The sequence below is a fragment of the Papio anubis genome, chromosome 7, assembly GCF_008728515.1.
Source record: "Papio anubis isolate 15944 chromosome 7, Panubis1.0, whole genome shotgun sequence".
Taxonomy (NCBI): domain Eukaryota; kingdom Metazoa; phylum Chordata; class Mammalia; order Primates; family Cercopithecidae; genus Papio; species Papio anubis.
The window spans coordinates 70,162,494-70,175,591 of NC_044982.1; the positions used below are offsets into that span (position 1 = coordinate 70,162,494).

The 13,098-nt window shown below is 38.6% G+C and overlaps 1 long non-coding RNA gene across 1 annotated transcript in view; it reads left to right on the top strand.

Moving 5' to 3' along the window:
- Positions 1-13,098, top strand: part of LOC110743765 — a 52,835-nt gene that overhangs the window by 22,862 nt on the left and 16,875 nt on the right. Inside the window, exon 3 of the long non-coding RNA XR_002523308.2 lies at positions 12,944-13,016. This is a non-coding gene — a long non-coding RNA (uncharacterized LOC110743765). The remainder of the gene's footprint in view (positions 1-12,943; positions 13,017-13,098) is intronic.

The following is a 13,098-nucleotide window of genomic DNA, read 5'->3' on the forward strand; positions in this document are numbered from 1 at the left end:
GCAAAAGTCCCCAGTCCCCAGGCCATGGACTGGCACCATTCAGTGGCCTGTTAGGAACCGGGTCGCACAGCAGGAGATGAGCAGCAGGTAAGCAAGTGAAGCTTCATCTGTATTTACAGAGGCTCCCCATTGCTCACATTACCGCCTGAGCTCTGCCTCCTGTCAGATCAGCAGAGGCATTAGATTCCCATAGGGTTGTGAACCCTATCATGATTTTGCATGAGATGGATCTAGGTTATGTGTTCTTTATGAGAATCTAATGCCTGATGACCTGTCACTGTCTCCTATCATCTCAAGATGGGACCATGTAGTTGCAGGAAAACAAGCCCAGAGTTCCCACTGATACTACATTATGGTGAGTTGTATAATTGTTTCATTATATATTACAGTGTAATAATAATAGAAATAAAGTGCACAATAAATGTAATACACTTGAATCATCCCCAAACCATCCTCACTGCTCCCTGGTTTGTGGAAAAATTGTCTTCCATGAAACTGGACCCTGACGCCAAAAGGTTGGGGATTACTGCTATCATGCACCACCTAGAAACCTCCCTTCAGGACCAAGGCCCTCATTTCCTGTAACTGCTGGGAGTGTTGCCTGCTGAAGCCTCAAGGCTAACTCTCTCTCTGGAAATTTCCCTGGGCCAAAGGGAACTGTCTCACTCAAGACTATGCTCCCTCTATGGGGAAGCCTGCATCCAGTGACCAGTCAAGGCAGGGAAGTACAAAATCCAGGCTCATTTGCCTCAACTTGAGACCACTCTGAAAGACCATCCTAGCCCCAGAGCTCCCCATCAGACCAGCTGAGACCTCTATTGAAACTGCAACGTAGCTCAACTTCTTTCTCTGCCCAATCTTGCTTCTCTCACTTCCTATACTCTTCCAATAAACCTCCTGCCCACAATCTTCAATTCGGTCTGTTTCCAAAGAAACTGCCTTAGATAGTCAGATGAGAATAAAAGTAATGCACTTACAGGATAATTTAACAGAGTGTGTGTTTTTCTAGCAGAATTAGACCTGTTAGACTGCATTCTCCAAAAATATGGTATCTTATTTTCTATTTCTTTATTTATGCCTTGCATTACCAGCTACCATATTATAGTGCACTCAACCGGTACTGCATAGATAACTTGCAATGGCTACTTTATTAGCCAGCTCTGTGCTTGGTTCTCAACAGGATGTATGAGATCCATATATTGTCCCTGATATTTCTAGAAATCTCCACCTTTCTTTCAAGGATTCACAGAAGCCTTGAAAGTCAAACATAAAGCATTGCTAACATGGAGGGAAGGAGAAAAGAAGATACACCTTTTCTTTTCATCTATGGTTAACCACTTAGAAGAAGGCTTTTATTTAAAAAACCCAGAAAGCTAGTCTCTTAACTGTGAAAAAACCTTTAATGCTTCAGTGTAAGCATACTTAGTATCTAGAACAGAAAGAGAGAGATAATGAGAAATTGTATGCATTTTATCTTTCTTTTGCCACACTCATTAAACCATGGAAATTATTGAGATTCCCTCAAATTTAACAGACATATCCCTCCAAAATTTATTGTGATCCATAATCAAGACTGATTTAAGTTTCCTTGTGGACATGGCATCGTGTTGAGGGCTGTTCTGAGCAAGTTAAGCAACTGTGAATGTAGCTACAATGAGAACCCAAGGATAACAACTCAGTCAATGAAAATCACCACTCTCCTATTTGCTCACACTAGGCCTGCCTCTAGCCTAGGGTCTAGACTAGCAGTGCACATTAACCCTGCCAAACATCAGCAGCTTGCCCCACTGCCACCCTCACCAAGTCTGCAAATAAGTGACAGGTGATCTCTCCACAGGCTTTTAGCAAACTATCAGGTCACACACAGTACTTTGCTCAGAAAAACTCACTTATGTATCTCATCTCTGATCAAATTCAAGTACTTCATATTTACAGTTTAAAAGCCCAAAATGGGTTAGTTTATCATAGCCCAGCTTCATGACACTGATGCATGTGCTTGTAGCGAGTGACTATGAGCTTGGTGCTCTTTGATTTAAGTGCAGGAAGCTTTTATTTTTGAATTTCTACCTACTCATGGCAATACATCAAACAATCAGTTTTAATATCTTTAGGGTTAAGTGCACTCATGTAATTTAGAATTAAATGATTTTTATTAAGCACTTTTACAGACTATCTACATGCTATACAACTCCACTGATTAAGGATCATGGTGACTGGTAAAACAGCAGCCCCCATGAATTAGGGAAGCATTAGTGAAATGCATTTTCTGAATACATCACAAAATGCATTCAGTACTAAGTAACTCAAATGTCATGAGAGAGTTCGAATGAAAATTTCCCCCCAGAAAGCAAATACACAGATGAGCCCCCTAGGCTAGATTGGATTCTGACAGTGACATATCCCTGGTTTGTGGTCTTTCTGCTTCTCCTGGTCTATATTCTCCACCACTCTACTCTTACCTCAGCCCCACTCAGAATTCAACTTCTAAGTCTCGCAGGGTTATTTATCTTTGCGTCTACTAGGAGGTGGGGCTGGGAGAAGGGAAGAAGTCAACCAACCCAGACTCAGTCCTCCTTGTAAAAGATTTGCAGTAGAGCTGCTCACCAGCAGAGGGCAGCATAAATCTGTTGCCTTGCACATGCTCAGAGAGGCTTTGGGCTTCATCCTGAATGAAAGGCAGACTGGAAACCGGGGGTGTGTCTGACAAGTGCCACTGGGACGCCATGTGATTGTGCATGCTGTTGAACCAGATCATATCTCCAGCTCATGGCTTCTTGATCAAAACTAATACAAGCTTCTCTTGCCTATTGTTTCAGCTGGGCATGGCTGTAGAGGCCATGGGGAGATACCCGAGCCAGTCCAGGATTTTTTTTGCAGAATCACAGAGGTTCATTTTTGGCTTAGAGATATTTGTTTGGCGGTTTTTGGTTTGTTTGTGTTTTCTCTTGTTTGTTGGTTTTTTTTGAAACTCTACTCCCCTCCCCGAAAAAGGTAAACCAAACTTAAATACTTGAAAGAGAAATTATTCAACTTGTAGCTGTATGAACTGGCAAAACTTTCTCTTCACCTCCACCAGAAGGATCTCTAGAGTCAAAAGGATCTCATCAGAGCTACTCTCTGTGAACTAGCACCCATTCTTTCAACAAGCTTAACTTGGTGCTTCTGTAAAGCTGTCAGGTCTCAGTTGTAAGAGAAAAATGTTTCTTGGCATAATGATGGCAGGGGCTGATGGTAGTGGTGGTCCCTAAAGGTGAAGGTCAAAACCAAGCTAAAAACAACGTTCTTTCCTTTATGGAGTCTAGGAAGATGAACGATTGTTGTTACAAGTTGCACTTACTTCACTGAGAACACATGTCTCACCAGTGGGGAGCCTAGACTGTCATTAAATTTTCTTTCTTTCTTTCTTTTAATTTATGAAGAAAAGGTTTAATTGACTCAGTTCCAAAGGCTGTACAGGAAGTGTGGTTGGGGAGGCCTCAGGAAACTTACACTCATGGCAGAAGGCAAAGTGTAAGTGAGCACCTTTTTCATATGACAGAGAGGGAGAGAGAGAGGGGAGGGGAAGGTGCCACACACTTTTGAACAACCAGATCTCTTGAGAACTCTATCACAAGACAGCACTAGCGGGATGGTGCCAAACCATTAGAAAACACTCCCATGATTCAATCACCTTTCACCAGGCTCCACAATCAACACTACGGATTACAATTCAACATGAGATTTGTATGAGAACACAGATCCAAACCATATCACCTTATGTTCTGTTATCTCCATCTTTGTGAATTGACATATCTAGTTATGTAGCCATTTTATCTTGGAAGAAAATGCTAATGATGTTCTATTTAATAAAAACAAACTTCATACTCAGTCTTCAATATGCTTGCCTGCCAAACCTGATGGCCCTAAGGGATTGGAACTGAGGAGAGACATATTCCTGAAAAATTCAGTGCTCAAATGTATTACAGCTTATCAGTTGTACACTTGTGGGGCAGGCAGATTTTATCAAATTCTGTAAATTTTCTTAAGGGAATAGAAATAGTCTTCTGGATGCTACAGACTGAGTGGGGAACTTCAACTTACGTCCGGACCAAACCTGAAGCCCTGCTTGAGTTTGCAAGTATGAGAAGGAGCCATAGAAAGTAGCTCCCTCCTGAGGAAAAAGGCAGAGTTTCTCCCAGAGAGCACTGGGGTCACCTAACTGAGAACTTAAAGACAGATCTGAGATGAGGAGGGGTGGGGAAACCAGAGGGAGGAAAGGGAGCTCAGATGAGGAGGGCCCCTCTGGCAAAAGCCAGCAGGTTGGAGAGCCGAGGAGGGGTATCCGTCAGAACTCCTAATACTGGAAGGCCCCATTCCTTGGTTGGTACAAAGGAACAGTTAAGTTCAACTTTTATTTCTCCTAGCTACACTACTACACTACATCTGCCTGATTCTTCAGTCAAAGACTTTACTTTTGTGTATTATAGTCTGGAAGGTTTGGTTTCACGGAGGCTGACAGGTTGGGGCAGCAGGAGGACCACTTCCTTGAGAACTGTCAGGGCAAAGAGCAGGTGGATAATGGCTGTTTTCTGTGAATTTCCTTAGATTATCAGAAGCACAGAGACAAATGACCCTGAGAGGTACCAAGACTAGTCTTTGTAAATTCTCTGCTGCTTCCTGCTTGTAACTTCTTTAAGATCACTCAAAGTTCTGAAGCAAAACAAATCTGATTTTGTTTCTGGCCTTCTTTCTAACCCAACTATTTCTCCCCTGTGGGTTTGCTTTTTTTTTTTTTTTTTTTTTGGTTAGATGCCCCTCCTCTGTACTTCCATACCCTATGCTTAAAGCTGCCATAGCATTTATCAACTGTATTCAAATTTCCTTTCTAGACTGTGAGCTTCATGAGGGCAGAGATATTGTCAACTTTTCCATGGTTCTTGCCCTAGTGAATACTGTAATCCCTATATAAAATAGTTGGTCAAGAAATATATGGGTGTGTGTGTGTTTTCTTTTGAGACAGGGTCTCACTCTCTTGCCCAGGTTGGAGTGCAGTGGTGTGATCAAGGCTCACTGCAGCCCCAACCTCTCAAGGCTCACTGCAGCCTCAACCTCCCAGGCTCAAGTGATCTTTCCACCTCAGCCTCCTGAATAGTGCCTGGCTAAATTTTGTACTTTTTGTAGAGACAAGATCTCATGATGCTGCCCAGGCTGGTCTTGAACTCCTGGGCTCAAGCGAGCTGCCTGCCTCAGTTTCCCAAAGTGCTGGGAATACAGACATGAGCCACCATGCCCAGCCAAGAAATAGATGTTGAATAAATGCATGAGTAGGTTTACTCACCTTATCACACTTAATCTTTATGGTTTCTATTATATTTCATTTAACAGATAAGAAAACTGAGACTTATACAATTACATAAACATTTCAAGGTTATAGGGGTAGTATACAATTTAGAAGGAGGTGTTATTTGAATTGGACCTTGAAGGATGAGTAGAATTGCAACAGGTAAAGATGGAAAAATGGCCTTCCAAGTAGACATAAGCACGTGAATATAAGCATGGAAATAGCAAACCATATGGAATATTTGGGGACTGGTTATTACTCGCTTTAATGTAAAGGGTTTAATGTAAAAATGTAAACCCTTTACATTTTTACATTTAATGTAAAAAGGTTTTGCAGTGATGTAGTGAAAGATAGGGCCAGAAATGGTGGTTGGAGTAACAGTGGAATAATAATAAGAGTAGATAACATTTATTGAGTATTTGATACATACCAACACTATTCTAAGTACTTAAATGTAAAAAATAAATTTACAAATAGCTAATATAAAACCATGGTGAAAAAAAAAATTTAAAAGAACAGAAGCATATGGAGTGAAAGGTAAGACTACCTCTCATGCCTATATCTTTCCCTACCTCATTTCCCATTTCCTAAGGCAACCACTGCTATACTTTTTGTATATCCTTCTAGAGATACATCATATTCTGTGCATATGCAAACATATACATGTATATGTTTTTACACAAGTGACCATGTACTAATATACTGTTATACTTCTTGCTTTTTTCATTTTCAATGTATTAGAGATCAGCTCATACTGCTATTGTAGAGCTGCTTCATTTTTAAAACTGCTTCTTAGTATTCTATTCTACAGATGTGCTATAATCTATTTAACCACTTCCCTCCTGACAGATATTTAGAATATTGCAGATCTTTTGCTGTTACAACCAACTGTATTGAATATCCATATATGTTTTGCTTTGAATTCATGTGTGAGTATATATGAAGTTAATTCCTAGAAATGGAATTTATGAGTTAAAAGGAATGTGCTTTTTAACTTTTCACAGATATTATAAAATTGATCTCCAAAGAAGTTATACTCGCCTACAATGTACTATCAAATTTTCTGATCTTTGTCAATTTGATCAGTCAAAAGTCAGCTTTCACTGTTTTAATTTGTATTTCTCCTGTTATGAATAAAATGATCATTACTTAATGTATTTTAAATACAATAAAATTTCAGTTCACAAAACTATAAATAGAAATTTATAACAAATATATGTATTTAAATTAAAAGAAATAATATCTAAATCTTATTAAAATAATAAAAATAAAATAAGCATTACTTGATGTAGTTTTCCTCTTTTCTGTAAATCGACTGCACTTCTTTTGTTTTTATTTTTATTTTTTAAATTTAAATTTAATTTGAACTTTTTGAGAGACAGGGTTTCACTCTGTCATCCAGACTGGAGTGTAGTGGTGTAGTCATGACTCACTGAAGCTTGAACCTTCTGGGTTCAAGTAATCTTCCAGCCTCAGCCTCCCAGGCAGCCAGGACTACAGACTTGAGCCACCATGCCCAGCTAACTTATTATTTTTATTGTTTTCAGATATGGGGTCTTGCTATGTGGCCCAAGCTTGTCTTGAACTCCTGGCCTCAAGTGATCCTCCTGCCTTGGCCTGCCAAAGTGTTGGGAATACAGACATAGGCCACTGTGCCTAGCCATTTTCTCTTTTTAAAATGTCACTTTGTTGTTCTTTTTCCTATTGATTTGTTGGCTTCTTTATATATTAGAGAAGTGTCCCTTAGGTGTTATATATCTTACAAATATCTTTTTTCTTAATTTGTCATTATTCTTATGATATTGTCTATGGTTTTTAAATGCTTTATTTTTACTTTTAAATGTTTTCGTCAGAAAATTTCAAACATATACAAAATAGAAAGAATAGCTTAATAAATTCTTATGGTTCAAATACCTACCCAGCATTACCAAAATATATAAAAAACTTAATTCATTTAATACCCATCCCCCACTCCCACCACACCGCTTCTCTTCTGCTGTCCTGTTGAATTATTTTAAAATAAATATATCATTTTGTATCATTTTTATCTATGATCATTATAGTCCTGTAGCAATTTTAATTTTGTGTAGTCAAATTTATTAAACTTTCATTTTATGGTTTCTGGTGTTTAGATTACCCTGAGAATATACATAGTCATGACAAACTTTTGAGGTGAGCAATGTCTTAAAATTGAGCCACAAAGAAGCTAGAGTAACTTGCCTAAGGTGGCACAGCTTATAAAGGGTAGGAGTTAGGACCATGCCCTAGAGTCTAATGTAGGGCTCCCTCTCTTGACCATCACACCATACCTCTGCCCAGGGAGGCTATAACGGCCAAGCTAAGCAAGACAGACCTCAGGTTGGCACTTGCATTCATTCATGGCTGCTGAATGGTGAAATCATGCAGAAGTCTGGCACAGTGGCTGCTTCCATAAACCTTTTAAGTCAGCGCACTTTGGAGGGGCAAGGGGTCTGTCATAGATCCCCTTTAGAATCTCAAGAAAGCTCCTGGATTCTGTCCATAGGAAGTATGCATATTTACACATATAGACACAAACACACACATGCGCACACACACACAGTAACACACCAGGCTGCAGGGACTTGCTTATCTTCATTCTGTTATCTCTGTATTAGACAAAGAAACAGGCCTGGATTGGACACTTACTAGAGGTTTTTTGCCATTCAGTTCCCTAGAGAACAGTGCAGTTTGATTATATTTGTATTTGTAGGCAGGTGAGGATGACCTATTTAATCAATACATCTAAGGGCTAAGAGATAAGCTATATTATTCAGGTTCTGTAACAAAGCTTATGCTAATTTAACTTGACATGTAGCGTGTTAGGTTAATATGATTTAGATTACATGTATCATTTTTAGAAATTGATGTTTTTGTTGCTGGTTTCTCCTGACATTTTTGAACTATAATATGGAATGCAATACTTCTCCAACAAAGAAGGTAATTCTTACTAGTGAATGTAATTAATGGTTATCTGATCATATTACAGCATAGAAATGATGTTTTTGCCACACAATAGGTTTCCTAATTGGTGATCCAAGGATGACCACATTGATTTTCTGCCCATAGAGATTTCCCACTGTGCATGGGATTATCTCTTAATATTGTGATAGCAGCAAATAATGGTTATAGCCAGTAAGAAAATTAATTTACAATGCTTCAACAATCATTATAAAAGACCTAATAATGCTAATTTAGGTGTAGGATGAGTCATCCAATTAGTTAATTAAATAGAACCGTGCTGCCTGTCTCCTATAATGGAGCACACTGTGTTGTAGGTGTTTGATAGAGATGAGCAATGCCAAGGGAAGGTAAAAGAGTACACGCTGGCCCCCACAAACGCATGTAATGTTTATATTTATGAAAGCACAAGCAAAGGTAATCACTTTGCCGAAAATCAGAAACAGCCATTTTTTAAATAGTTATTTTGCTCTTATCTTATGAAGAAAAAATTTTGCCGGTCTATTTGTTAGCTTTATAACTTCCAAGAATGTTTTTAAATCTTGATTTGATTTCTCAAGTCCAAAATGCTCCCATAAATTTATTACTCTTTGGTTTTTCTTAAAGAAAATAATAAAATCACTGCCATTGGGTTGAACACTACCAATATCTCCATCTATTTAACTTCTTTTAGTTGCAGTAACTTGCATCTAATTTATAAAACTCGTATGCCCATGTGGGCCATAAAAAAAAATGGGGGCTGCAAATTTTAATTAGCTTGTCTAGCTGGTGGTCCCACATAGCTTGGGATTCAGAGGGTCTAGTTATTTCTCCCCTTTCAGCTTTTGTTATTTCACACTAATAGGTTTTTGTATTTTTAGTCTGTCTTCATGTGAGAAGTACCCTGCCCCTTCAGTGAGTTTAGCTGCTTTTTCCTAGGCAATACCAGATGTCCTGATCCTCTTTGCGGGGAAGAGGGGGAAAGCATTGGTTTAACCAGAAATCACATATTTCTCATTTGAATACAATGTAATTGCTCAGAAAGAACAACTGTCTCTACCAAGAGAGTGAAATACTCCTTTTCTAACTGCCAGCTTGGAATAATTAATTTTAAATGTTTTGTGCTATAACGCAGGAAATGTTTTTTGTTTGTTTTTTTTTTTTAATCAAAAAAAAGATATTGAACATGATTACAATAAAAGTTATCTAATGATTGAATGGAAGTTCAACATTTTCTTGAAGAGTTTACAAACCACAATAGATTTTCTTCCTGTCAATTCAAATATTCATAGGTCATACAGGCTGGCCTTCTGCCACAGCGTACCTATAATTCCTTATTTTAAAATACTAATTAACTTTTAAGCAAAAGTCTTTTAGCTCTGGATACAGTACTGCCTATATGAAGGAAATAACATCACTGAGGTGAAGAATGGTGTTTCTTGGAATAGGTATTGTTTGCCAAGCTCTATCCAAGAGCCCTACAGAAAGTAGAAAAAGACGTTATAGAAGAGTAAGCAGACATTTTTACAAGGTCACTTCATTCAGACTGGAAAGTGGCCAGCACAATGTCATTATTTACAACAGGATCTGGGAACACTTGAGGAAATTACAGACCATTTAGTTTTGATTCCATTGTAGGGGGCAACGTCTTAGGAAGTATTTTAGGAGATTAAATGGGGAACACTGAGAAAAGCACAGCTTGATTAAGGATAGCCAATGCAGTCTCTGGAATGAAAAAGTCATGCTTCGATAATTTTTTGACTTCTTTAAGGAAGTAAATGCCAAGAAAATCAAATGACTGCCTCAAAATTCTCTATTCTAAATTTCCAGGAGGTGTTGGTTAAAGTTTTGCTTGACAAATTAGCACACACAAAGAAGTGGTTCGAGAAATGCAGGGGACAAAGATTAATTGTGCATTAAATTGTCTTTAAAATGAGATGGAATCACAGGACCAAAAGAATTTTACTGAGACAAAGACATTATAATAGTCTGAGTATTTATGATCAGCATCAGCATCAGCATTATGTTTTTGTGCCTTTATGATGTAATTAGAATTTTTCCAGTGGAAGAAATGGAAATCTTTGATTTTCAAGAATACACGGTCTAATAAAGATAACACTGATTCAGGTTTATCTAAGTAGACAGAGAACTAGGCAAACATAACAAAAATTTAGTAAGACTACCTCTTAGATGGCTAATAGTGAGGAAAACATGTTGGTTTTTAAAATTCAGGACAAGCATTTACAGAACTTCTCTTTGGGCAAGGGAGGCAAAGCTGCTACGTTTGCCGGATGGGCAAACCTTCTAACCATCAAAGGAACAGCACAGCAGGGCCTTTTCTGGGCATGAGAGGGCTTTGTCTGGAAGGTTATCCAGGTTCCCAGTCTAGGTGGCTGGTAGGAGGGTGACCGTCCCTGAAGGATAAGCTTCAACTACACATGAGTCAGAAGTTAGCTGAAAATGAAGAGGGAGTAGACCAAAAATGAGCAAACAAAATTGGGGTACTGGATTATAAGGCATCTAAGTCCTTTCCAATTCTAAAATACTGTGACCTCCCAGGGGATCTTCAAATAATCTTTTCAGATTAGACAGGAAAGATTTCCTGCTGAATAAAGTGAACTAGGGATGTACATAAACATCCTCTAGAAGGCAAGTTTGCTGATATAATAATAGGGGAGAAGAGTTCACTATATAGCTGACATTTATTGAGTACTTACTCTGTCCCAGGTGATTTGCTAAGTATTTAACATACATTATCACTTATTTTAATCCTCTTTAAAATCCTAACAATAGGTAGGTACTATAATTATCCCCATTTTGCAGTTGAGGAAACTAAATTAGAGAGCGGATGTAAGTTGCTCTTCATTCAGACTGGAAAGCCCCATGTGAGTGGGGGTTTCACATGGGGCTGGGCACAGTGGTTCACACCTGAAATCCTAACACTTTGGCAGCCAAAGCAGGGGGGTCACTTGAACCCAGGGGCTTGAGACCAGCCTGGGCAATATAGTGAGACCTTGTTGCTATAAAAAATTAGCCAAGTGTGGTGTCATGCACCTATAGTTCCAGCTTACTTGGGAGGCTGAGGTGGGAGGATTGCTTAAGCCTAGAAAGTAGAGGTTGCTGTGAGCACCACTGCACTCCAGCCTGGGTGACAAGAGAGACTGGTCTAAAAAAAAAAGAAAGAAAGAAAAAGAAAATATTCACATGGCCAGTTAAGTGTAAGTTACTGCAGCCAGTTATTTCAAGCCAGTATACGAAAGTGTTTCAATTTGCCTGATCATAAGACTTGTCTGAGGCGCTTGACAAAAAAACAAAAACAAAAACAAAACAGACATTCTAGGTCCTTCCCCTGGAGTTTCTTTCTAGAGTAAGGCCTGAGATTTAACATTTTTACCAGCAACCAAAGTGGGTCTTATGATCAACCCTATTTAAGAAACAGTGCCGTAATACCATAAAAGCCTCCCAGAAAATCAGAGTTGGGTATTCCAAAGCCTAGCAGATGCCGGCAGCTAAAGGCTATATGATAGAAGTCATGGAGTATCCACCCTCTAAGAGGGCCAGGAGCCTACAGCCCCCACAGCAGCATCACTCCATGAGGCTGCAGTCCTCCGTAGGCCTGCAAGGTGCACACACCCTTCTGGCATGATCCCATACAAGGAAACTCTCTTTGGCTTAAAACAGATCCTCTTGATAAACCACAGTTCAGAGAAACAGATTGCAACATTCTTTTTCAAATTCTTACACAATGTCAAGACAATAGGAAAAACAGAACCATGTGGAATTATCTAGGAAGGAATCACTTCTGATCAAAAGGAAAAAAAAAGAATATGAAACAGAAAACAGAAGATTTTAAAATATCTAATTTTTGGTTGACTAGAATTGGTAATTACTTGGAACACCTGTTATTTCTCATCTCTGGTATCTTTGTTAACCGAATACTTAAACAGATGCATGGGTCTTTTTTTGGAATGAACAATGAATACATTATAATATGCAATCTATTTTCTTGGTACAAGAACTCTAAAAAGATAACACATTTAATTAAATGCACCATAACTTCAAAGAGCTGCTAAGGTATCAACACACTCTTGAAGGGATCCATGGGGAAACTACCAATTATACATCCAAATAAACATATCCATAGCAGACTCGGGCTTTTTAGTGTTCACACTTTAATCAATTCTACAAACATTTATTGAGTACCCTACTATGTGTCAGGCACTACGATTCTATGGGGAATACAAAAATGAATACAAAAGCCTCTATCTTAAAGAAACTTACAATCTAATACATGAAATAACACATACACACAAATGACTCTAGTGCAAGCTCTATATGTGATGAAAGAATATAAGCATTCAGTGAGTTCAGATTGCTTCCAACTCTGCAAATTTCTCAGGAAGGAAATGACATTTGTGAAAAGAATGAAAGGATGGGCAGGATTTGAGAGCATATAACGTTCTCATTTTGAACCATTATGTTCTTAATTGTAAAATAAGGATAATAATAATACTCACCAGTGACTCTGCAGTAATGTTTACAGGGTCAATCTAACGTCATGAATAATTAATTCATCAGCAGGAATAGTTACTGCTCAAGAAACGTGTACACTTGCTACTACCTATTGTTAACTCCTCTTTAAATGTTTCCGGTGTCACCTTTCAGAGGACTTCAGCATGATAAAGCACAAGCCTCATGGTGGAGAGGTTACCTTTTGTGAACCCCACAAAAGTATACCGTAAGTATGAATGTGCTGTGCACCTGTGTATGAATCCCTGGTTATTTGTATATTGACTATGCTATGTGTTAAGGTGAACCAG